At 31.4% G+C, this 27608-nt stretch overlaps 1 protein-coding gene and 1 long non-coding RNA gene across 9 annotated transcripts in view; one reads left to right on the forward strand and one right to left on the reverse strand.

Moving 5' to 3' along the window:
- The window catches only part of LOC141460998 (QRFP-like peptide receptor), a 245397-nt gene that overhangs the window by 51980 nt on the left and 165809 nt on the right, over positions 1-27608 (reverse strand). The gene's annotated exons all lie outside the window — the stretch shown is intronic.
- Positions 5343-15532, forward strand: LOC141460644 (uncharacterized). Of its 6 annotated transcripts, XR_012462270.1 has the most exons (6): positions 5343-5481; positions 6348-6441; positions 6514-6567; positions 9793-9882; positions 12367-12508; positions 15130-15532. It is a non-coding gene; the product is annotated as an uncharacterized lncRNA (long non-coding RNA). The 6 variants fall into 6 exon arrangements; XR_012462271.1 differs by lacking the exon at positions 6514-6567 and having other exon boundaries at positions 6348-6446; XR_012462266.1 differs by having other exon boundaries at positions 9793-12508.

The following is a 27608-nucleotide window of genomic DNA, read 5'->3' on the forward strand; positions in this document are numbered from 1 at the left end:
AGAAAACAGTGGAGAGATGAAAAAGCCATACAAAAGAAGTGAAAAGGATTGGATTGGGGAAAGTATTTTTCTTAAAGAAAATTCGAGGTGAAATAGGGTTGGTAAAAGTAGCGTTTTAGAGTCAGTTTTAGTTTTGCACATGAGAATTTTAGCAAGAATTAAATACGTTTTACAATGCGAAGTTTTTTTAAAAAATGAATGTTAAAACCTTAAGAACTGTAGTAAGTCTGGTGAGTGTTGTAACAGTCAATTCTTTTTGCTTACGAGCGCGGACATCCTCAGAGAATCACAGTTCGAATCAACGTCTCATTGGCCAGAAAAAATTATAACAGTAAACTATGAACTTTCGCCCACATTCATGACACTTAAAAATTAAGTTACTTTTTCGTTATAATGGACGTTTTTATTGCATCTACTTTATATAGTTAATATTCTTTTATTTTTTGCAGTGTTGTGCTCGGTAGGTAAACTATTCATCCTTTATCACTCAATTGTTCCAAGGCGGCGGGGATGAACGCGATCTCCGGCACTGCATTCAAGATTAAATATTAATAAATAAGGATAAACCCTGGCCAAAATTTATGGAGGAAAAGACTAACGCAAACTGTATTATTCATCCCTAGTAACACTTTTGCTCTCTCTTACTGTTATTATGTCATAGATGCAAAGATCTCTCTTTTGACTACCATCTTACTTCTTTTGTTTTATCAAATCTGTTGGTATTTTATTGTTTATTTCGTTTATAGATTCACATTTTTTTAGTTGCCCTACATCTATTAGTAGTTAGAACAAAGCTGGTTTCAATAATTAGTACTTTTAACACAATGGAATCCAATTTCTTAAAAAGTGGAAATAGAAGATCGTTAAGAAGACCAAACTATTAAGATAATTGAACAGCACTCAATTAGATCAAAAGCACTCTGAGACAAAACCAGTGGTTTCTTTTCAAAAATCCAGTAAATGTTCATGAAAAAGGTTTAGAGATGAAACATTTAATTTAAATCAAACGTGTTATGAATATTTGTTGGATACAACACAGTCCAGAATACATTCATGTTTCTACACCAATTTTTATGTATTTTTTTTTAATTCCTTAATCCTTAAACCCACTAAAGAAAATAATTCCTCGTGTGAATTTTTATTTTTTAAATATAACATTTTTTCTCTAGAACAGAAATTATGATCCATAAATGTTTAATTGTGTGTTAGTTTTGCTATGGACAAAAAACCCTCTACAAGAACAGCACTCATTTGTATATATTATTCGCATGTGTGGAGGTGTATTTCGGTGTTCTTCTGAAGCCTAAATTATTCAAATTCCCAGCAGAAATGTGTATATCTGTTTTGGGAAATGAATATACATTTTAATTCATGCTTTATTAATAAAGATCAGGTTTAAAGCTTTTAGTTTTTATCTTAATTTTTCCCTCACAACTTAACATAAGTGTACTCTCCTTTAAATCTAAAGCAGGAATATCGCTTAAATTCAATAAAAATCGATTTTCACTTCTTAAGCGTTTTCCATTTTTTCTATTTTTGCTTGCATTCTTTTTCTTAAAACAACATTTGTTTTTTCATATAAAGTAAATAAATAAAAGAAAATTTGAAACTACAGTTTTAGAAAACAAACCAAAAATAAAAGTATTCTATGTACAAAACTTGATCAGCTTAAATTTTGATATAAAAATCAAACAAAGTAGGAGAAATAGACTTTTAAGCGAAAAAAATGAACATTTCTGGTTCCAGATAATATGCAAGGCACGAATCTTTTATGACTAGAATATTTACACAATATAAAAACAAATTATTCCACAGTTAGAATTTTTATCAACTGATTCAATCTGTTTGGAGTATTATTTATACAGCAGTTTAAATATTTGTCTCTACAAATTGAATGAGCCGAGTACTCTAATAGAAAATGTTATACATTATTTTTTTGAGCAAACCTTTCAGATGACATCAGAACGGCAGTGATATTTTTTACTAAAACACAATTACCCTATTTTTGGTGCCAGTACATGGAAGGAAACGAGATGAAAGACTATCTGGTAAAGCAAGGCGTCAAAACCCTTTCCAAACGGCCTGAATCCTTTTACAGGATAGGCGACGGTTTTCATCGGAAGAAACGAAGTATGAGCAGAAGATCTGAGCTTAGTTGCTCTGGAACATTTGAGTCAACCAATGATCTATCTTGCAATTACATCCAGAACAGATCTGAGGCTGCCTTGGACTGAGTAAGAGATAATTTCGAAAGCTGACGGGTTTCAACACGGAATACTGTCAATTCAGGGAGCGCTTGTAAAGCTAGAACAAGAAGGACAATCTCCAATACCCTCTTGCCAAGTGCTCACGGAGCATACAGAATTCCCTCAGTTTCTCAGATATCTCGGGGGTGTTGTCGGGATCTTTCTGGTAAGAGAAAGGGGAATAATGATCTTGACGCGGTGCATCAATTTATCGCGATAAAAAAAGACCATTACTAACTGTGATAGAGCTAGTTAAGCTGATCCGGATCATTAAATGATCTGCTGGTGAAACGATTTGATTTAAATCCCATTTTTTAAAAAAAGTGAACCCATTAAAAAAAAATCCAATTGAGTTAAATTAAATATTAAATATAATTTAAAGAAAATTTGGGAATTTTATCTTTTATAGAAAAAGAGAAAAAAATTGTCAAAGTTGGGTGTTTTTCAACGTTACGCTTTTTCGTGCAGTTTTTGATGATCAACCCTTATACAACTGTCCTACCGGACAGTTTTAATATTAGTTTATATGCCCATATTTTAAAATAGGTGGATTATAATATTTTTCAAATAAGTTTAATATAATAAAATAACAATAATAATACATAATAATAATCAATCGCCTAATAACGTTAGACTTGTGATCTGTTTCATTGAGGAATTAATATTCTTAGATAACCCAAGTAAATATAGCTTAGCCACTAAAAAATAGTCAGGCGACTATTAACACTAGTTTTGCAATGAGAACGAACAAAATTGGTGAAAGTATTTGCATTATTGTAGTAAACAAATGGAGTTCACTGGTTCATTTCAATAATAATAATAATAATAATAATAATAATAATAATATAAACAAAAAATTGTACCACACCCACTGAATTATATTGTAATAAACTGATATGCATTTAATTACTAATTTACATAATCTTTTTTAAATTGGAAGCATAAGAAAAAAAAGTTAACTATATGTACAAAATATCAAATTAAAAAAATAAATCTATTTTACAATGTAAAACACTCCAAACCCTACTCAGCGACTAATCTTAGTTATATTTAAATTTATTCTATTAGATGAAGAAGAAGAAAAATCATTCCTCTTATAGGTATTCATCGATGCTCACAAATCGTTTATGCAAAACAGTTCTAATTTGGTAGCGTTTATTTTTTTTAAGAAGTGTCCAAATGGTTTTCAATATTAATTTTAAGCAATTTCATCGTTTGATTTAAAATATATGCAGATTATTACAGTATTTATTCAAATGGAGACGATTAATGCCTCTAATTGAAGATCGACTCATTTACAATCAATCATACCAAATTCATATGCTAATTACACCTGAAAAAAAAGTTTTGTTTTTTTTAGTAAATAAAAATTCACAGAAATAAATTGGGCCTAATGGTTGATCAATCTAGATGAATCCATTCAGATTTGAAAAGCAGGCAGAAAAAACTCATTACTCAGAAAGGAAAAACAAAATATAAAAAAAATAAAATAAATAAATAAAAATGTAATGAAAAGAACTAGAAAGAGATTGGTTTGATTAATTTTCTCAGCTGGTTTATTTACTTTGAAAATTACCATCCTTTGGAACTTACAACATTTTTTCCCTTCTTTCAAAAATAAATAAAGTACACTGTTATATTGCTTAGCTACTCCAATTAACCTGGCGGTAGCTTAGGGACAAACAATCTGAACAATTTTTATGAATATTCGGGCAGACAGTGGATCACTTAGTATCTGACAGTTTAAAAATATTTATTAATTGAAAAGATGTTTCAATCTTGACATTTTTTCATTTGGGCCACAATTATCAACAGTACGCCACAATGTCGTAAAATAAGCTTATAAGTAACCTCAGAAGGGGCAAACAAAAACTGCGCATTTAACTCTCGATACACAAGGAATGTCATCTATTTCCAATTTGGAGCTCACGTTGATAGACAATGTTGTCCAGGGAACATTTTCCGGAGGCTGGAGTGCACTGAAAAAAGGCTCTGAGTGCCTATGACCTAAGTTGTTAACATTAATTATTAAATAGAATATCCTCAGAAGAGATTGGAGAGCCAATATTGATTGCTTTGTTGATCTCCTTAGATTTTTTCTCTGTTTCCCTCTGTTCCTTAAGTTAAACTGTCCAATTAATTGAAAACAGTCTGTAGAATGATCAGTTTTTTGTTTTAGCAGATCCAGTATCAATAATAATCTTTATCAAATATATATATGAATTATTTGTTACAAAAATCTATCATCAAAATACGTTTTTAACACATCAATACACAAGAGAAGTATGTAGTATATAAGTATATATTTTTTTCGTGAAAAAAAAGGCGAACATGGTAATAAGCAAAAAATATATTTTTTTAAAAAGTTGCTGCTCGCATTATGCTCTTTCAGACCGAATAAAATATTTAATTAATTTTGTGTCCATCGCTACATGAAGGTTTCAATTAAATTTATATTGTTCATACATTAGAAAAAAATAAAATGAAGTGACTGTAATATCCACTAATTGGGGTTAGTTAAAAAAAAAGAGAGAAAAATAATTCTCTTCTTTTAAAGTGAATTTCATGTTTCCAACGAACCAAAAACTGTTCAGATATATATTTTAACTGAATCTTTCGCTCTCTTAAAAGAGAAGAAAATCTTTATAATTATTTAGGCTTTTATTTATAAAAATGGTAAGTATTGATCCGCTGAATGGACCATGTCCCAGCTTTTCCATAAGAAAGATCTCTTACTTTTGTTCATTTTGGAGACAAAATTTAGAGTGGGGAAATGGAGGAGTAAGCAATATTGATTGGTTTGCTGATCTCCAGACCTTTGGTTATAATTAATATTGAATTGTGATAACATAGCGACACCATTTCAAAAGGAGCCACATTTATAGTCTACAGGCTAATTCAAATGCTTAAAATAAAAATAGGGAGTATTAGACAAAATCTGATATATCTGTAACAGCTCAATGAAACTTTTGTGCTCCGTAGGGATTCTTCACATATTAATAGGGGAACAAACCCGAACAAAGTAGTCTCTTAAAGACCATCAGATCTGTATTATTCTTCAGCTTATTATTATTATTCAGGGGGAGGAGAGAACAGGTGAGAAATAGTGTAAAAATGAAACGACGCATCTTGATTTGTTGTAATGTAAGAGTTATTTTTTTGTGAACGAGAGTTGTTATATGGAGGGATTAGCTCAGTCTCTACTCAGGCATTGGGAGTCCTGGTTCGAGTTTAGGTAACGTACATGTTTATTATAATTTGTGTTCATTCTGTTTACACAATTAATTGTAAAGCTTTCCCCTAATGGGAAATGAAAAGAAGTGGAGTTAGTTAGAAAAAGACAAAGGCTCAGTCACTAACTACTCAGTAATAGTAACTTCTTTTTGTAGGCCTCAAGTCCCCCTGTGATGCTGCTGACAAGTTTTATTAACTTGCACGATTCTTTAATTGTTTCACTAAAAATTATGGAGAAATCCTTTTGATTAAGTAATAATACCATCCACTCAGACCTGCAAATCTCATTTGTTTCTGACCTTTTCTTGTCGCGCAACATCGAATCCCTCATCAAACGTTTGCTCGATATGCAGTTTATCCTATAACACTCTTTCAAATAAAATGAAGCGTAAGTGGCCAGTTGGTTGAACGATAAAGAGAAAACCCTTCGAAATTCCTTAGGTACTTTTTAATTAATCAGTTAGATAATTTTCATTTGTGTTCATCAAGTCATTTTTATTACAATTATGAATTTATTTATTAATATACCCAAGTGACTTTTGGCCAGTCCTTCCTCTTTTGAGTTCTAATTATTTGCTAAAAGGTTTAATTTGTTTTGTGCATCCTATTAAATTGACAGTAAATTAGTTAGAATGCAACTAGTGTTTAAGTAAAAAGTGGATTTTCTGTCCTTCACGAAGTGCTTCTGATTTTATTTTTGATTTGCATATTAGTATTCCTCCAAGAATTTAAACTTGGGACCTGTAGATTGACTATTCAAGTCTATGATCATAGAATACTCAACTGGTTCAAAAAGGAAGCAGATGTAACCTATTTCATAATTGTTTTTGACCGGTAAACTAGAATTATTTGTGTCATCAATTACAGAATCCAATTACGTGGATTTGAATGAGAAAAATTCTAATTCATTATTCTAAAGCAAGACCAAAGGGTACAAGGCAAAGCTGTTTGCTGCTAAACAGTTCAGTAAGTTGGTTTTGAATAAATCCGCATTCTTTGCTTTAAAGCTTAACAGTTTTAATTCAATTTTCAGATCAATAAATTTTTATTGGAGCACAAAACTGGCATTCCCAGATTTCCCAAGCAGGTAGAATTATTATGGATTATTTATTAAAACTTTTGTCTTATCTACATTGGAACACTCTTGGACAATATTTATTTGGAGTCAGATTTGCTCCCTGACTTTTTATCATATTCAACTGACAATTTAAGCTCACCTTTGTGTTTTTTATTATCTCTTTCTACCCAATATTAGACATTAATAATAAAACATACATATTGATTAATTGCTGTAAAAAGGAAGTTGTAAAAGAATTAAAGGTACATCGTTTAATTTATATTAATAATAAAAAATTATTCTATCAGAGCAATTATATGTAAAAAAAAAAAAACAGATGACTTGGAAATGGACAAGAACCTTGGAAACTAACACTTATTGTAGCTTTTCTTATCAGGAAATGTTCTGAATGTCTCTCACTGGTATTTTCTAAACAATGCCAGCCAAAATCTTAATGGCATTCTTTTTGAATTCGTCCAGTCTGAATGGCTAGCCTATTTGGATCCCTTAGCCCGTAATATTTCTTGCTGCGAATTTAAAGAAACGACCTCTGTTTACTAAATCGTATTTCATATTCTCCAGGTTAAAATGCCATAAAAAATGTCAAGATACTCATGCTTTTAAACATAGATCTATACGGAATCAAATTATCCGATTTATTTTTTCTCCTCTTTTAAAAACCTTGTCAAAATGTTGGTTTTGGGCTTGGAGATGGCGAGTAGCCATGACAGGATGTTTGTTGTGATGGCTTATATTGGAAGACCTACCTGCGGAGCAAGTAGCTTTCTACCAGCAAGCATAGGGAATACAGGATAAATGGAAGTTCCTCGAACAACTAGGAAATAGCGATCTGTAAAAACTAGTTTTAGGATCAGTTAAGGAAGGGTGCCCTTAAATTTTCGAGTGTCTGGTGAATGGTAGAAGAATTGTTGCTGAAGATAAATTGGTCGGTCGTTGGTGATGGAGTGGAGTGAGTTATTAGAGTTTGGATAAAAATAGCTTTTTGAAGATTTTTCCGAAACCTCTTCAGCTTTTTATCCGGTGAAGTGTAATGAAATAAACTCAACGGAAATCATCACTAAAGAAGATTTACTCATGTGTATTTGTGTCAAATTTTCTTTGTTGAGTTCCCTCTGAAAATTCATATTTTGAGATTCTCAGAGTCCTAAAAGAAGTTTTTAGAAAATGTTCTATGTCTATGATAGTGGATAGAAACGCGAAATTTCTGAAGCGGAAATTCCCCAATTTTGAAGAAAACTACGACTGCGATTGTCTCGTATATTAGAAACATGGCTTGCAGATGACATGATGGCATTAAATGTGGATAAAATAGAAAGATTTAGTGTTTGGAATGAAAAAGGATTTCGCAACATGTATGTTATTTCTTGATACATACTAACTTATTACACCGTAACATTTAAAAAACAAAAGTAAAAATTCAGAATCACTCAAAAAAAAGTATTCAAACATAATTCGATCCAAGCAACAAACAAAAAATAAATAAATAAGTAAAAGAAATTTAGAGAAAAACGAGAAATAAATAAAATATTAAAAATTAGATTATTCAACATTTTAAATAAAGGGAAACAAGAACAAAGAGGAAAGCAGATTATTCTTCGTTTGCTGTTACAGAAGAAGCTAAACTTAATTTAATTTTTATGTAACTATAATAGCTTCTTTCTTGCCCACTTAAATATCCATTCTCAACAGCAGAGTCTAGACTACTTGGATGTCGCATGCTTCATTGTTCAACAATTAGTAGAATTAATTTCCTTTATATTTTATTTTTTTGTCTTTGATATATTTGTTTTGTTACTAGTCAGAGAAAGTTAAATTTTCTTTGTTGAGTTTTCACTGAAAATAAATGTTTTGAGATTCTCAAAAAAGTTCTCAAAATAGTTTTCAAGAAAACCACAACGATTGTCTTAAAACAGAAGCTAATGTGGATAAAATAGAAAACTTAAGTGTTTGGTATGAACAAGGATTTCGCAAAAATTACCTACCTAGGAAACATCACAGACAGGAAAGTTTCTTGGAAAGGCCTTGTTAAGGAAGTAAGAAGTACAACAGACACGAATTACTTCATGTTCAGAAAGATAGTAAAACTATTGGATGTTGAAGTTTCAAGAATCATCTTTTTTTTATAGGGATTGTTCTACCCACATCTATCATTAGGACTAATTTTGCAGGGAGGTACTACTTAGGGAGATAACTAAACACTAGCCTAATAGTTCCTATACGGACTTAACTAATTAAAAAATAAGGAACTGCCAAACGCATAAATCTCCACCGCATTCAATTCTTTGAAACCAAAATTCTACATAATCAAAGTTCCGTTTTATGTTTCAAGCCTCATTATCGACTTATAAAATCCCTCCGTTTCCGCCAAAGCCAAATTCTCTCACCTCCAATTTCAATTCAGCACTTTTCTTCCATTCAAATCCTTTTATCCCTTTCAATTCCCACTCTCCCCTCGATCCTTCCAGCCTGAGGTGTGCTAGCCGCGTGCCGCTCAGAACTTTAACGAACGTACATTATGTACTCCAATTCACTTGTACCAAGCTGTACAATTGAAAAGTTCTTCAAGAACTTGGCACCTAATTTGGCAATTAGGCTTTATTTTGGTCCATCGAAAGAAATCTTTGTCCGAAAGTAGAGGCAAAAACTTCAACAGTATTCAGACAAGTTCATTATATTTACACTCTCAAAAAAGATGACATTTCAAGACAATGATAAGTTACAACGCAATTGTATGTTAATGAAATTAGTTGTAATGGGAGAAATTTAGACAAAATTGTTAGATAAGGTCAATTATATTTTAAATTTTAAGAGTGGAATAAATCTAGTAAATCCTACAGAATTTTATTTCAAAATTCAAATCAATAAATTCCAGAAAGTAAGTTAATGATTTTGAAAAATAATTTTAAAAAGTTGAATACAATAAATGAAGTATAGAGTTGTCCATTGCACTTGCGAGCGGACACGAAAACACTATATATAAGAGGGCCGACTATAACTGCCCGATTTATATTCTGGCCAGTTCAAATTTATTGAATCCATTACTTATAGCAATATCATTTCCATTGCTATTTTCAATTATTTGTAAGAGGTTTTTCAACATTAAATACCCAATTAAATTCTAGCCACGTAGAAAACACATTTTTTTTTATTTGACGATATAATTACATGAAAAATTTTACCTTATATTGCTATTAATCATTTAATTTTTTTTTTTTTAATTCTCTTTTATTGCAGCACTAAAAGTTGGTACAAGAGGACGTTAGTAGACCTTGAACAGAGCGAATAAAAAAACCTAGTTCGAGGAGTGATATCAAAGTCTGATGGGTCAGCTGAAACTAATTATTCTTCCATTTTTTTTCCTAATAACAAAAATTAATAATTGTTCATAAAGCCCTTTTAACAAAATTAATTAGCTGACTAAACATTAAAAATGGAACAGAGCTTTATTGTATAAAATTCAAATTTGTTTTAACTATTCTCCGTGAATTTAATAAAGGGCTTCAACTTCAAGAGAACCGAAGTTCTAGCAGGGCAATTAAATATTTGAAACTTATTAAAGGGGATATTTTAAACGTAGAGGCACCAAAGAATTATTCTTACAGTGCAGCAAAAACCTGTTAAAACACTCCACTCTGTTTTATCTTTATGCCATTATTACTTTAATCTTGGTTTGTTCATTGCACAAAATAGATACATATATCATTTTTACTGGACGGAGGCCGGCAGAAAAATGTGAAAGCTTTGATCAGGAGTGACTGCATAAAATAATTTTCTCAAAAGCCAGTGGTATTTTTTACTTTTTTTCTCTTTAATAAATTAGTAGAGCTTTATCATTAACAGAACATTAGCTTTGCAAAAGTACATGCATATGAAAGATGATGTACATATTAAATCATGTTTGTTATACCAACAAAGGAACAGTGTTTACTGACGTCTAATTCAAATGCGCACAATAATGTTTGAAAATTAAAGAAAAAGCGGTGGCTATTTTCTTTCTAAACCTTATTAACTTTAATAAAGAGAGCCGACTTAATGGGAGGAAATTTTTAAGAGAACATGAATATTATGCATTAATTTAAATACAATGGAACTTCTCAAAAGAAGGGAATTTTATTTGAAATGATGAGAATTGTTTCATTGAAATTAAAAATTGGTAAATAAGACAGTTTTATTTTTTATAAGCCAAATTGTATTTAATTACTAGCTATTAAACTTAGAAAATGGTTAATTATAAAAAAAAAATAAATACTTAAAGAAAATAAGTTTACTTTATGCTTCAATAAAAACAACAGCAGTTTATCAGCCGCATTATAAACTGCTGCTAGAGTTGGTATTAACAGTCCTTGAGATTTTAACAACAACATCAGAAATCCTGGATGAAATTGGAAAACCATTCTCACACTAATTATTGTAATAAACTGTTTTTATTTGAATTAACTTATTTTTATGGCGAACAAATGGTTAACTGTTAGGTGAACTTAAATATTACAAACAGAATATCCTCGCCTTTTATTTAAAAGCTTTTGTGCCTTGCAGCGTTAAACTAGATTATTTCCCTATTTTCTCTTAGATGTGCTGTTATTCCTGTTATAATTTTGAGTACATAAGCGTGTTAATAAAGGAGTATATAATAGATTAATAATCTAGAAATAGTAGATAGTCTATAATTGGAGAGTGTGGTCTGTAATGGCAAAGAAAGTTAATGATGGATTAAATTAGAAAATGCAGATTTTTCTTTAAAAAACAAAATTAAATTAAAATTTTATTTTTTACAAAACTATAACAAAGCCATGAATAATTTTCCACATTATTTTAATGAATACATATTGGAAAGATATATCTCGGATAACACAATTAAGATTAATCTAAAATAAATGTAGTCACTTCCCAAATAATTTACATCTAAAGCAGTGCCATTAAAATTTGTTATCTACCCAGACTGATGGACCCTTTTAGCTCTGTCAATTAGTCAACTGGGTAATTCAATATTCTAAAATACAACAAGAGTAAATGACCATTGAAATAGACCAATTAAATCGGGTTTATCATTTTGTATTCAAAATAACGATTACAAATGATATTTTATTTCATTCACAATCTTCCTCCTAGAAAAAGTTATTAAAATTAGATATCATGATTTCGAAATAGAATTATTAGAGTCCCGTTACAGCAATTATGCAAACTTCCTCCTTGGCCTAATAAAACCAATCAAATTAAATTTAAGCACCAAATTATAACAATTTTAAACTTAGATTCTTAAAGGTAGTAAATTCTTAACTGTGCAGGAATATGTATAATAGTTATTAGTTTTGTTAATTAGTTTTTTAATCTATTCTAAATTAACAGGTTGAAATGCAATGAACAATTTAAAAGAAAAAAAATTACTCGTGTTTGTCCTGCTGAGGACTGAAATAACAAACATTCCGAAAATGAAATAACTTTGGAAATTTAAATTCATTTTTCCTTCCCAAATTTAAATTTAAAATGAGATCTTTTTTGAAGGAATTAACATTTAAGATTCTCCGCCACTCATCATTTGATCGATAAGGCTTTTAGCTCTCTGTCTGGCTACTAAGTTGATTAAAACACTGATTACAAAAGTGCTACACTTCTTTTCTGCGAATCTAAGAGAAAGGGGGAATATTTACTTTGTAGTGCATAAAGGTGATGGAAAACACTTTAAAAACGTCTTGGAAAGTAAGGGGTTCCTAGAATTTCACTTTAAATTGTATTTTCTATAAGTATCAGAAAATGAAATTGAGACTGCTCATATTTTCTTATTTGTATGATATTTTATTTTTAATAAAGGAAAATGAAATAATAAATTTCAAAGACTGAAGACGATGAAAAGGGTTAACATGCCAATGAAAATAATTAGAGCTAATTCAAGTGAATAACTGATGAGAAGTTAGACAAAAAATGGTGAAGTGCGAACTCCATTAACCAGGAGGTAGGTATATCTAGCTCAATGCAAACAGATGGCTGAAATTTAATTCATCATAACTTTGCAAAGAAATCCATTTAAGTCTCGGTGTTATAAGCAAAATTATTTGTAATTTTTTGAAGTATAAAACCAAAACCAGTACTGTCAGCGCCACTTTTATTTCGGTTATTGTCAACGTCATTAAAAAAAGTTTTGACAGTGACAAAAGCAGGTGACAGACTGGTGTCACAAAACTCGGGAGAATATGATAGCCCAACTAGTCCGATTTCGTTTTGAATGAAGTTTAATTTGATCAGTTTTGATGGTGGGAATTTCTCCGTTTCAATGCATTTCCTAAATAAGTTTTAGTAAAAAATACACTGTTCTGAAGAGATTTCAAAATAACTAGATATTAAGGTGGACATTTATTTCTTTCTAAGTAAATAATTAAGGAGATTAAAACTAAATGAATATAAAATTTTAAGAGGGAAATAATTAGCAAAAAGGCAAAAAACATTTTACGCATATTAATTTTTTATTAAAGTTTTTTCTTAGAAAAAGAAGTGATGTTCAGAGCAAGTAATTCATATTAAGAGATAATATAAAAGTTATAAGAAAAAACGAGCCAAAGAAAGATGTAATTAAATTTAAGCAGAAGAAAGAATAAAAAAAAGGAATATTCTATTTACCAGCTGAAAGAAAAATTCTAATCCTCGTGGTTCAATCCTAGATTTTATTTTCAAAACTCCTTCGTTTTGCAATTGGTTACATAGGGAATCAGAAGGTGAATCCAGGATGAAAAATTGTATCCATTCAAATTATAAATTTCAATAATTTTTTTTTTTATAAACGGCGATGAAGTGAAATTGTGTGAGAGTCAATATTTTTGGCCTATTTAGTACATTTTTCATCATCGTTCCTTACCCAGCCAAAATTGTGACTTTTTATTCCTGTGACTTTATTACCGATCTCAGGATGGTACCATGGAAGATCTGGAAAGGCTTTCCAGGTTCTTCTTTTTCTTTCTTTACTATGGTGGCAAAGTGAATGACTGAGAACTACTTTATCAATTATATCTGACAGCTGTTGCAAGTTCTAGCACTGGCTAATGCAGATTTATTACAATTAGTGTTTCCAAGTGGACTTCATTTTGAAGGTGAATTCGTTAGCTACTTTTTTTTACTTAGGGTTCAATTATTAAATCCGATTGCTCAGCGCCTAATGAAGAAGTTAAAGTATTCAAAAATGCGTGAAGAGATTTGGTTAAATTTTTGAAATTAGTTTTAATACCCTGATTCATTCAACGTCAGTAAAATTGATTTATTTGTGTATTTTAATTATAATTTTTTTAAAGAAAGACTGGCAAGAATCCTGACCTGAAGAGCCATTCAGAACAACTATTGCAATAGTTTTTTCCAAATAATTTTAGCCTAGCTTAGCCACCTTGGGTTTATTACAAAGTATGCATTAAATGTAAATACGAATTTTAAACTTTTCTTTTGTGTCAGCTTTTCTCACTAGCAGTTCTCATTGGAACATAATTTTGAAAACCTGGCCTTTTACTCTGTTAATATTATAAAGTAACAAGTCCAAGTATATGTATTTAATAGAGTGTTAAGTAAATAAAAAAAGCTTATAATGACAGTTGTATGTGCTGGAAATTTTTAGATAAATGATAATGAGATAGATAAATATATAATATAAAAAAAAGCCTGTGCACTAGTAAGACCTAACAAGAATATGTTAATTAAAGTTCCCATCCCTTAAGGTATAATCATTATAATTATACAGAAGACTAAATGGAAATTTAACGCTATCTCCTCATTATGAAGGGTCAAGATATAATTATAACTGCAAATAATACATTTGGAAAGTACAAAAGAGCTCAAATATTTTAACGTATAACTTTTCTGGAAATTACCTTCCAAAATCATATTATATATGCATATAAATGAATAATTTAATCGTTGTTAAACACGGTTATTATTTTTAAATTAAGGTGCGCCAATAAATGAGATCATTCGCACCCTTGTTGTTAATAATGTTATAAAAATGTTCATCTATCATAGTGTAAACAAAATCAGAGAAGTTATTTTTTAGCAAAACAAAACAAAAACTGAAAAATGTAATCAGTAATGTAGCATTATTATTAGAGCATTATATTTCTGGTGAAAAATGGGTTTGGAAAATTCGCCTTGATCGCATTAATTTCTTTAAATGAAACTAATTAAAGAATGTTCTGATATACATTATTATTTCCATCCTGCTTTCACTTAAATATAAAATACGTTTTTGTATTTTATTTATGAATGCTACTTTGGGGGTTAGAACATAAAAATTAAACAATTTAGCCTATGGCGCTGATTCCCGAGGGATTGCCGCTCTGTGAGCCCTCATCTCTTTCTTCCCACTCACATCTTGTTACTAGCCTCAAACTGAATTTCTTCATAACTCCGCTGATTCATCGAAATTATGACTATTACATAATTTGTAGTATTTATATTTCATTCGTATAATATTAGTCTAGTTATTTAGTGTGTTATAATAGATATAGTTTATAGTCACTTTATTTTTGTGTCATCATTTATATCTTTGATTCCACCAGTACCTTTATTATGTCATTCTCAACTCAATTCACTTTCTTCTAGGTAAACAGTAGACAAGCATTACCATCAATATTACCGAAGAATATTGGAATATTGAGTAAGGCCAGTGAACAAATAGTAAATTTTGTCTTAAAAGGGTTTTTAGAGATTTTAAGAATAAAATCAAACCAAGATTCTTTAACTATTTGGAAATAGAAAGTCATAAAAAGTTGTTTTTTATTCCTCAGTTTGGTGTTGATAACTTGTTCATATTGTTTTCTTATGAATGTTGAATCTGAACAAGATAAAACCTAAGTAACAGTTCAATTTTACATGATGTTTTATTCTTAATATTTGATTGAATCAATAGCGCAAAACATGGAGCATAGCATATTGCTTGTGACAGACTAATGTGAAGTTCAGGAAGCACACACTGCGGTTTTATCTCTCAGATTTGTTCATTACCCACCACATACTCCCAGTTCCTCTCGATAGAGTTTCCTGGTACTGTAATATCGGGTTACTTACCACACACTAAAGCTATAACAAAACTCGTTGAGGAGAGATGTTAATGTAAATGAATATTGTTAGATAAAGTAATGGATTTTCTCTAATTGAATTTGCTGTTTTCCGCAATTCGTCATCATCAAGGTATTAAAATACGTACTTTATCATTCTTTTAAATACACGGACAAAGATGGCAAGTATATCCCTATTGCCCTTATGCCTTTGTAATGTGGACTACTATTTAGTGAACTAAATACTATTAGGTGAACTATCCTATTTATGATCGCCTTACAGAACAATAGGGAATAGAAGCCAGAAAGTTATTAACACATGTATTACTGTAAATTGAAATAAAGGAGCAAGATCTTTCTGCTAGTCCTTCTAAGTTACAAAAAGTAAGCCTCATAGGATACTGAGAACTTCTGTCACGGTTTAGCTAATCAGTGAAACTACTTACAGTATTTTTTGACAGTGAAATAAAGCTATGATAACATGTTAAGGCACAATGCTGTAATTTCTTTTAGGTAATTGGTAAAACTGACAGGATCTCTTTCAAAATCTGCTTTGGATTTCTTTCTCCGGTCATCAAACTTAAAGTTGTCATGGAGAGTAATATAATGGCGTAGAATTGAGATAAGAACACGTTATTATATACTTATCCCTATTTGATTGTTTCCCAATATCGGTGGTACCTACTATGATTTAGACTCTCCACTTCTCAATTTACCTCTTTTTTTTTATATATATTAAGGAATCGTCTAATAAATTCACTGTATACTTGCTACTAAGTGAATGTCATAAAACAAGTATCACACTATTAGAAGTAAAGCTGAAGCGAATGTAGCTTATCTAGGATAAGGGAATCCCAAAATTAAATCCGATGTTGCTGGGGCCAGGCCAGCTATACAGAAAAATAAAAGTACAAACTGCTTCCAGTGTGCAGTTTATTAAGGACTTCTCAAGAAGGGAAAGAAAGCAGAAAATTGGGCAGTGCTAGAGATGCTTCTTTAGCTTCTATCGAGTGGTAATACATACAAATATTGACTAGATTGGGAAGATTTGCTAAAAAAAAAAATGGTTACATGACGAGATAAATATTCCTCAAATAACTTTATGAGACATTTTCAGAATGTGACACTATCAGAATTCTGAGAAGGTAATGTTAAGTTAGCTGTCAAAATTATCAGAAAGCAGGACTACTTTATATGGAAATGTTAATTTCATGGATTTCTGTCAGTAGTTTATCAAAATAGAAGGGTAGTTATTTGAATATGAAGTGTACCTACTTAACATGTGATGAAATTGATAGGAGTAATATTTTCACCACGAAAGCAGTACCTCCTTCCCATCTTCTGGTATTGCGTTGAATTATCTAGATCAGGCTGTTCCACCACACGGTAGAACTTACCTTTCTCCTTTCCTCGTCAAGATAAAAGGTGGAATATCACCGTCTACATAGAATCTCTCAAAGGATTACAATCGCATTGTTTTCAGTATTTCTGCTGTACATTGTTTTGAACCGTTCCCAAGATAATTTTGATGTTTCCTTCATTTTCACTCTTTCTTTATGTGCAATCTCTGATGTTCCAGAAGGAAAGATACTGCAATCAAATATTTAAATTTTCATATTTCATAAGTGCCTAAAAAATCTTCTGGGCGTTTTTTTTTTAAAGCTCTGAAATTTTACAAAACATTAATTTTTTCTTAAATAATTCGTTGGTAGAAACTATCCAACACTCTAAAACTCTGTTTTTAAGAAGAAAATTATATGAAAATTGTAAAATCAAAGATTTTAAATAATCTAATTAAAGGTATCCCGTTATTTTTCTACAAATTCAGATCACTTATTTTCATTTTCTCATCACAACTTTCAATTACTGGTTGCAGAAACAATCGCATTTGCATTCTAAATTTCAATTAAGTTATATATTATAACCTTTCATGGGCCTAGATCTGGCATTAGCTATTGTAGACAAATTTAGGAACAATAAAATTAAAGGATGGATAGAAGATGAAACCAATTTTCAATTTACGATCAATCTAAGAGATTTATTTTTAAAGACAAACCAATGATTTCTTTTGAGTTCAATTTGAGGATGGTGGTAGGGCTTACTTTTGGTGACGCCAGTTGCGAGCCAGCGAGAATTTACTTAGAGAGGATGCAGAGTCAGCAAAGCGGGATTGTAGGAGTCAAAGAAAGGCAGGAGCACTACTTAGATGACTGATCGAGGTTTCTAAAACTCAAAACTGAGAATGACCGGTACGAAAGAATTGATGGATTTGAGAAGTTACGCAGTGGATATCGGCAGATTACGCACTTTAATTCGTAACTGCTTGGAGGCATTAAGTTAAGAAATTTTATTTTGATTTTTATGACCTACTTAAGTCATTTACGCGATTTTTAGGGAGCTTTGGCTTTAAGGTTTCGCCATTTCTTGAAAGGCGTCATTGCTGTAAAAGTAAAGTAAAAAGTAGTAAAGTAATCGCCTATTTTTTCAGGCGGGGCTTAAGGTCCAACTACCAATTAGGTGTCGAGGACGGAGGCGACTAGCAAACATACTTTACTGTAAATTTCTTTTATTAATCATAAAATAAAATCCAAGGCCTAAGACCGGGGAATCGAACTCAGTACCCCACAATGCATATTAGCTTTGCAGGTCTCGCCTCTAACCGCTCGGCTACCGTGGAGCCTACTCGTCATTGCTGTATTCACGTGGTTACCGTTTAGCTAATCCGATAGCCGCCATTTTTAATTGGATTTCTTCAAAAAAAAAAGGTAATAATCTTAAAAACCAAAAACTCACGCTGGCAAATATTATGAAAGCAAAAACCACAGAAGAAACGAGTTCATATTTCTTTTAAATTGAAGAAGTGAATAATTTTCGAATGTGTAATTTAGATGTCCGTCTCGAGACCTCATTATGAGTTGAAGAAATTAGTATCTCCCCTCTGTTTGAGAAGTGACGCAATGGAGAACAAGAAAGTGGATTGTCCACCAGCCCAATGATTCCCTAGCCAATTTTTTTTTAAAGAAACCAATAACCTTATACAGTATTTAATATTCAAAGAGCGGGCCTATTAAAACGCAAATCAACATTCCAAAACAAATTTTTCCCCCTAAAAATAAATAAAAAATTAATTTAGAATTGAGGTTAATGCACTACGCAACTTGATACTCTGTTCGAAATGAAATTCTAGCGACTTCAGGAGGCAACAACTGGGAGATGGACTACCATCTGCAACGACTGCCCTTTATTTAAAGTAACAAAGTGAACTGATTTTAAGCAATATTCTCAATACTAAAATTCTTCGTGCTTCTGTTTTCACAGTTTTATTGTAACAAAATTTTACCATGATGGAGTTTTTACGCAATATTTTTGCTTTACACAAATCAGCAAACTACGTTTTAAAAATATGCACCAAACTTTTCATAATGACGCTGCGTTTCCTCCATTTCCAACGTCCTTAAAGTACATTTTTAAAAACACAATTTCAAATAAAAGGTTGAGGTCTTTATATGTAAGAGTTTCTGATTTAAGAAACAGTAAAGTGATTATGGTCAGGTTTTAAACTCTGAATTTCAGCTTCATTTAATTCTAATTAAAAGTATATTCAGCCTAAGACTTATGAAGATGAAAGAACAAGGAAAATTGATACCATTTAGCATAACCCAGGGATCACTCTTCATGACTTATTGAGAAGTAAGTTGTGTATTTGTGCTGCAAGGTGGGTACTAAGAGAAATCCTTGAAGGCTAGTGGCTAGTTGCTGACTGATCAAGAAACCCTCTACATGTCATTCGTTGTATGATAACTCGAATAGATGCAAAAAATTATTTTGTAAAATTAGAAGCGAAATTCGTTAAAATAATGATTGTAGAGTAGATGAAGGAATAGGCCCTTGATACGTAGCTGAAGTGGCGCATTTTCAATAACCTTTTGACCTCTGATGCAGTGTCACTCTCAGAGAGCATCAATTTAAATAAATGGCAATGGGGTTGTTTTCTTTAACTTTAAATTTGAATCTATTTTACATTACAATCGATGGAAATTTTAATCTTTTACATAATTCATTTTCACGTGCACAATTGTGATGACTGTCCCAAATTTATATTTTTAATGAGATTACAATTTATAGCTAATCATACCATTACATGTCTAAATTTTTAATTCAGAGGTAAGCTTGATTTAGTTGGTTAAGTTATTTAGTTATGCGGTTTCGAAATAGAACATTGGAGGAAAAAAGCTTTCCGCTTTTTTAATTCATGTAAACCAATGAATTATTTAGTTTTGAGCAAGATTGTAATTTACTTAAGTAGAAGAAAGAATATAATTAATTTTCAGGAAAAACGCAGCAAAAATATATATTTAATATTATTATCTGGCATCGACAGGTCTGAACAGGTAGGTTTTATTCTACTAATATAGTTCAAAAATTATTTTCACCGGAATTCGGTTGAGTATTTTGAAAATTCGGCACTGAATACGAAACAAAGAAGCAACTGATTTTGATTTGGAAGTTTTTTTGGTACTAATTTAAGTGTGGAACTTGAAGCATTACAAAGTACTCGGGCCAAAAAACTGTACATAAGTTCTAGAACCTTTCAGATTCTACAGAGACAATTGATATCTGTACCAGTTTTCTTCTTAGACATTCCTTCTAAATCTCTGGAGTGTAGAAAGGTGGACTGTTAATGAAAAGCTGGATAATTCACTAATTGCTGGTCACTGCGAAAACCAAAATGATAAAGTGCCTTTGGTAAAGAAATGAATCCTCTTTCCAAACCTTTCTAGCCTTTGAAGCATAAAACAGCCAAAAAAGATGGTACTAAGTGCATGTAAGGAGTCTCTGAGATAAACGGAAGAAGTTGTATCATCTGAGAAGTTCTGAAATAATCAAATAAAATAGGCAGGTAATATAAAAGGCTACTCAGAAAAGACTATGATTTTAATTTAGGCTTTACTATTGGGTCATCTAATTTGGCCAATGCGGCCAAAAAATGGCTTATGCCCAAAATTAGGTAACATTGAGCATTAATCGCCACATGAAAGTTGAAAATGAGTGCTGGATTATTGGAAGTAAATTGGTTTTGCTCCTACCGTTTCTGGCAAACGATAAAAGGAAGTAAGAAGTACTAAAAGAATAAGACCAAAATTACACATTGGTGTATTATTTTAAAAAATGCCCTCCTAAGATATTATGAATGTTTCAATTTAAATAGTAAGTGGAAGAATCAGCCGACAGGATCTGAACTTAATTTAATCACTTGTCAGTTTTATGTGGCGATATTTTATATCTTTGTTACTCCCACCCATGGGAATGTGTAGCTATTAGCTGGGCCAATTGAGGTCGTTAGGCAATATTGCCTTCAACACTCCTATTTCTATGACGAATGGTTGTTTCCGACAGTTTTATAATTAATTTTTAACTCGTACCGATGTAGACTAGATAACAGGTTTTATTATTATTGGAATCCTAAGTGGCCCAACAGCTCCTGGCTCTCAACAAGCTTCATCAGCAGCCCATCTCAAAATTACCCTTACAGGTCATTTAACAGCCACTTGGTTTTACCCCCATCATCGTAAGATATCCTTGGGCTCCACTCCAAACCTGTCAAGTGTTCCTTTGAGAGAAACAGAGTGTTGGCGAAACGGGTCCAAATAATGGCGGTTTTCCCAGACACTTACTTCGCTGAAGTATCCGTCCTTAACTAATAATTTATTAAACAAAAACAGAATTCTCTCGAAAGGTTGATGACCACGAGTAGCCTTTAATCAGACTGACTTTCAGTTGATAAATTTTGTATTTTCACTTACTACATCGATCTTTTCAAAAATTTATTAGTTAAACTGTAATTTTCTGTTTGCTCTTCCCCTCGTAGTAATAAAGAAGTTCTATTTAAGTTAGAGAAGGGAGAACGAACTTGATTGTTGAGCTTATGGATCTTGCGAAATGAAGAGAATTCCCAAATTAAGCAGGGAAGTGGGCGGTTAAAGAAAGCTTTGTAAAGGAATGTGAGGAAAACCATTTCCAGGCTTTATTCATGGCCGATAGTGATTTATTCGTGGGACTTCTTTCAGAATGTATGTTTAGGTGAGGCGGAATTGGGAAGTGGAGGTCTCATGTTCTTCGGTTATGGTCACGGTTTGTTCAATAACAAGTTGGGGAATGAAAATTGAAAAAGAAGATACAAAATTTTGTGAACAAACACAATGGATAGATTTAGAAACAGTTAAACAAAGTATAGTGAAATAAAATACTCATTAATCTTTCTGTTGGACTGACGAACGCTGGGTTTGAAATCGTGAATAAATAATTTTTCTTTTTTTTCAGAGATGATTGTGGAGGGAGAAAGACAAAACAATGAAAGGGAAAGAGGTTGCACAGCCTCACTGAAAGGTTTATCTTTTTAAAATTGATCTTCAGCACAGCCATTAGTATAAATCTGGAAACAGATATTTTTATTTGAATATTTCTCCTAAAAAAGAGATTATATATGCCGCTCGATGATATACTTCTTTTTATCCACATAATACATAAAGAAATATGTTTCAGATTTTTCCCTTTCTTTTTCTATTTAAGTAATAATAACAAAAATCTCCCATAGAGCGGTTCCTCACATTATTCTTATCAGTTAATATCTAATCTACATTATTCCATAGTTCACGTTTTTCCCAAGTCTACTAATACACCGGAACACAGCCAAACTTCGATTTAAATACTCAAGTAAATATTGATAATAACAGTTTTAAGGCCTTTGTTCTTTATTCTTGAACACCCACGGACACCTTTAAAGAAAATAACCTACTAATAATCTGATTCTATATCATTATAACGATGCAGTAAAAACAATCAATCTCTTGTAGCCGTTCCTCAACTTCTAGAACAAAAGAATGTGCAAGGATAATAAAAAGTGAACAGAAACATAAACTGCAGCTTAAAAAGACTACCTCCACTTTATCTGTTACAAATTCCCATCATCTATCGCTTCCTTCAACTGCATATTTATGACCGATATATTTTATTTCCGGCTTTCCAATCAAGAGAAACTGAACATTAAAACACAAAACATCTGCTGCGAACGCCCATACAACTTTAACTTTATGAGATAACAAAAATTTGTTTTTCAAATGCCAAATGTTTGAGTTCTTAGTCACATTACCGAGTTTTCAAAACTGTTCATTACAATGATCAGTTAACTTTTATCTAAGTAAAAGATCTTTAAATTCGTAATGTTCACACGAACTATACAAAAAAAAATCCTAGGATTCGTGCTGAGAAAATAAACAAATAAGTGAAAAATCCCTAGAGTAACAAGGTGTTTCTTTATACTCGGAATTTTAGCAACATATTTATCGCCACATAAAATATCACATATTATTTTACACAAAAATAGCATTTCAGAAGTTATCAAGAGCCGTTTTCAATAATAATCTCAGAAACTTAACGATAGATTCAATTAAATTTGAAATTTAGTTCACTAAATAATTGTCATGATTAAAGGTACGATTAATTTCGCTGATTAAATTCTAATAAATATTTAATAACCATTTAATCAATTAAATCGTTAATTGATGCCCATCTCTGACCTAAATGAAATATATATTTTGAACTTTCTGCTTTTTTCAATTTTGAGTTATTTTTGGAGAATGTACGAGTATACACCAGACGGACAGAACTAGAGATTTTTTTACGATGAGTAAAAATGAATATTAAATTTTTGAATATAACAAAACTCTTGCTTTCAGTTTTAAATATTTAATTACAATTTAAAAACATATCCGATAAGAACATGAAGCCCTCTGTATTATTTATGTTATTCTCAAATTCTATCACAGTCTAACATTGACAGTGTTTTGCATTAAATAGATGAAGTTGCTCGAAGTAATTAGATTCCCATTTTGTGCTCTCTACCTGTCGAAACACACTATGAATGATTGACTGCTTCAAGCAATTGTGTAAATAAATAGATATCCGTTTGTGGAATCACACACCTTTATGGGTAGTTTGTAAAATGAAACTTCTATTTTCTAATCTTAGATTAGTTGATTCTTAGTGTGGAAATTATCTTAAAGCAATGTTTAAGGAATTGTGAATAGAAAAGCGTCATTTTGTAAATAACATTTCGGTAAATGAAGCAGAATCAGATTGGTTTAAAATTTAGTGGATTTGACAACGAAAATGTATGTACTTTTGAGCCTTTCATGTTCTTTTTAACCTTTCATGTTCTCCTACATAAAATCACTCCCAAAAATTATCGTCTTTTCCAAAACTAATCTTTCTGTCAAAATCCGTCTGCTTGTGTGGCTATTTGGAACTTTTTTTTCCTCCTTCTTTTCAAAATATCTTTAAAATTGGTCCTTTTTTTCTAAACTTTGTGGCTAATTATTATTATTCCACAGGTGCCTGTGTCCTGGTTACTACTAGGCAACGGTAATAACCTACAGATTTTGTTTCATTAATGATAAATGATTACTCATTAATTGGCAAAATTTATTGGCCCATTAAATTGCCAGATAGACTTTCATAAAGTTTACTAGCTAAGTAAAGTTCTTGTTCTCATTCCAGACAGTTTCCCCATCAATCAACACCCAAAACAGGAAGTGAATGCTCTCGCAGATGAACTATGCTGGGATGCAAGGGCATGTTAGGCAATAGAGAAAAAAAACAGTCTAGAACTGATATGTGCCTAAACGGTTCAATAGTTAATAATATTGAATAGTTAGGAATAGATTTCCATCTCTCGCCTCATGATTCAAAAATCCAAATCAATTTTGAGGAAAATAAGTTGAATCTGAGTTCGAAAATTTAGTAAGTGCATTTAAAATACAAGTTAATCATATGACATTAGTCAAACATGGTTTTTGATACGTTTGCGGGCAGTAATTTAACTATTTGAACAAATTGTTGATATTCTTTTACTTATTTTTATTTAAATTAAACAAGTTTTTGTTTTTCATTCCAGATATCACATAAATGTTCAAAATAAAAACAGCAGAACTCGCAATTTAAAATAAATTAATTGCTACGAATATTTTACAGGTCAGCAGATTAATCTTATTGGAGGTGGGAATTTGAATAAAAAAACAATTAAAAAAAAAAGGTAAAAACAAGTTAAATAAATATATATCTTTCTGATGGCTGGACACCTGTAATTATGTTGTTAAATTTCTAACACTGCGCAAGTTTGATTGAAGTAATAATTCACTGTCAATAGGGTTCATACATAGCCACGGGTACAAAATAGATTGATTATTTAAGATGGATTTTGTTTTGTTTTGCTTTTATTTTAATTATTTTTTTTTTAATAAATAAAGATTAGTGATGAGGGGGCAACCTGCGGACCCTAACACCAAGGGCGACATCGATATTATCAATCTTGTAAAGCACTTATTCAAATCACTAAGATCGTACAATAAATCATTGCTGCATCTTTTTTTTCCAGTAGAAATGGATACAAAGACGATTCAATATTTTATCTTTGAAGATGAGACCTTTATTCGTGGTTGGGCAATGAACAAGCAGCTTAGGAATGGACAAGAGATGGATATTTTATGGTATTACAACATCGACAGCCTTACAAAACCTCTTGGCATCGGCCTTTCAGTTAGCAAACATAAGATGTGGATGCAAGCAGATATCATCACTCAATGAAAGGAGTTGCTATTATTTTAATAATTATGAGGAAGTGTAAAATTAATGCAACGAAGAGCAATTATTCGCTAAGTTAATAGAAATCTCAATCAAGAATTTTTGTCAGTAAAGAAAGTAAAGGAAACGCCTATTTACTTAACGTCTACTACATATCTGATACTTGTCGACAAGACAGGAAATTAAAATAAAATTAGATTTACTTCAAAGGAAGTAGTAATTTGATATTCTATTGAATTACAAATAAAATATTTTACTTTAGCAAGATTTTTGTTTTTCTTAACTAATCGTCAAAATTATCAATTTCTTTATTTACATTTTCACTTTATCTCGTTTAGTATGCTTGGACTTCAAGGTAGGTAGAAAATCTCGGTAGTGATAAAGCGCCTTCTGAAAAGTAATACTTTGGAAAAGAGGAATTTTCTTTAAAGTTGGCATTTTTATGAACCGGTTGAAAGAATACTTCTTAACACTAGATGTCATATTGGTCATTAGGCTAATATTAGTTCTTTTAATTCCAATATATTAGTCTAATAGAAGCCAACACACACACTAAATACTAGAAACAGCATTGTTCAGAACTTCCTCAAAGAAGGCACCAAAGGGATCATAATCCTCAACCAGTCAACTACGATGAAATGCTAATCTAAGGACTATTGTTACTGCCATAAATAGAATGATCACTGCACTGAATGAGATTTGGAGCCTGCATAAGCTGATTTTCTCAGCTCTTATCAATTAGACTGAATGTGATAATTTCAAATCATCAAAGCTCGTAAGTGTACAGTGATGGTGAAGGCTACGCCGGTCTTTTTGGATTAAATTGAAGCTTTTATTAAATTGAAAGATGTTGAAAATGTATTAAAACTGAGAACTTTAGATATGAATTGTGTCAGAGAAAGAAAATAACGCTGTCCAGGAGAATAAATAAATGCTAAATCAAGAATAAAGAATTACTGAAATCACTTAAGTACATTGTACCAAGAATTGAATCAGTCATTTTTTTTTTTCATCTGGGTAAGTAGCAGGACGTTAATAATCATTAGGAAGTGCCATTTTGATTAGTCCAATTTTTTCCAAGTGTTAGCACAATAAGTTTTTTAATTTCCGGTTAGTCCAGGATTCTTCACTATGCACCATTTAAACATGTCATTAAACACTAGGCACAATTAAAACATGTCATTTAGCGCAACAGGCAAGATTCACGCAGGATACAACACATTTACTTTTTTTCTTCATAACAATGTTTCGAGTTCCCTTTTATTTCAGAAGATCATGGGCCGAAATAAATTGCTTCAAAAGATGCATACGTCACGCAGGCCGCCAGTATGAAATCCCTGATCTAAACGAACTGGAAACAAACTGTATATTTCCAATTTGTTTTATATTTCATTTTCCAAAAGAAGGATACCTTGTATATTTATTATGACAGTGGACATAAAAGCCGAGGACAGTGGCAGAAAAAGTAGAAGTCCAGACGAACTGGAAGCCCATTTGACGATTATCACTTGTATTTTTCCAATTATTTTCCTATTGAAGGCCAAACCCCTTGTGTTTACATTATCAATCAATCAATCAATATTTATTTATTGTCTTCAGCTACAGCTGGTTACAAGAGTAGTGTTTATATATGTATTATATAGAGAAATAGTAAAAACAATAACAATCGAGTATTTGTGTTTACATTAGCCATGGCTACAAAAGTAAGTGAAAAGCACAGAAAAAGTAAAAATCTAGAAAAACTAGAAGCTAATTGGTTATATTTAACTCTTATTTCAAATTAAATTTTCAATATTATTTATTATTTTAACCCTGGCAATAAAAGCAGGTGACAAAGACAGAAAAAGTAGAAATCTAGACGAACTGGAAGCCAATTCGGTGTTTTTCCCTTCTATTTTACATTTCATTTTCCAAACGAAGGCAACCAGCTTTGTTTGTTTTAACCCTGTCCATAAAAGCAGGTGACAAAGACAGAAAAAGTAGAAATCTAGACGAACTGGAAGCCAATTCGGTGTTTATCCCTTGTATTTTACATTTCATTTTCCAAACGAAGGCAACCAGTTATGTTTGTTTTAACCCTGTCCATAAAAGCAGGTGACAAAGACAGAAAAAGTAGAAATCTAGACGAACTGGAAGCCAATTCGGTGTTTTTCCCTTGTATTTTACATTTCATTTTCCAAACGAAGGCAACCAGTTATGTTTGTTTTATCCCTAGCCATAAAAGCAGGTGACAAAGACAGAAAAAGTAGAAATCTAGACGAACTGGAAGCCAATTCGGTGTTTTTCCCTTGTATTTTACATTTCATTTTCCAAACGAAGGCAACCAGTTATGTTTGTTTTAACCCTGTCCATAAAAGCAGGTGACAAAGACAGAAAAAGTAGAAA

Source organism: Rhodnius prolixus, unplaced genomic scaffold (assembly GCF_049639745.1).
Source record: "Rhodnius prolixus isolate KJV_2025 unplaced genomic scaffold, Rpr scaffold_6, whole genome shotgun sequence".
Taxonomy (NCBI): domain Eukaryota; kingdom Metazoa; phylum Arthropoda; class Insecta; order Hemiptera; family Reduviidae; genus Rhodnius; species Rhodnius prolixus.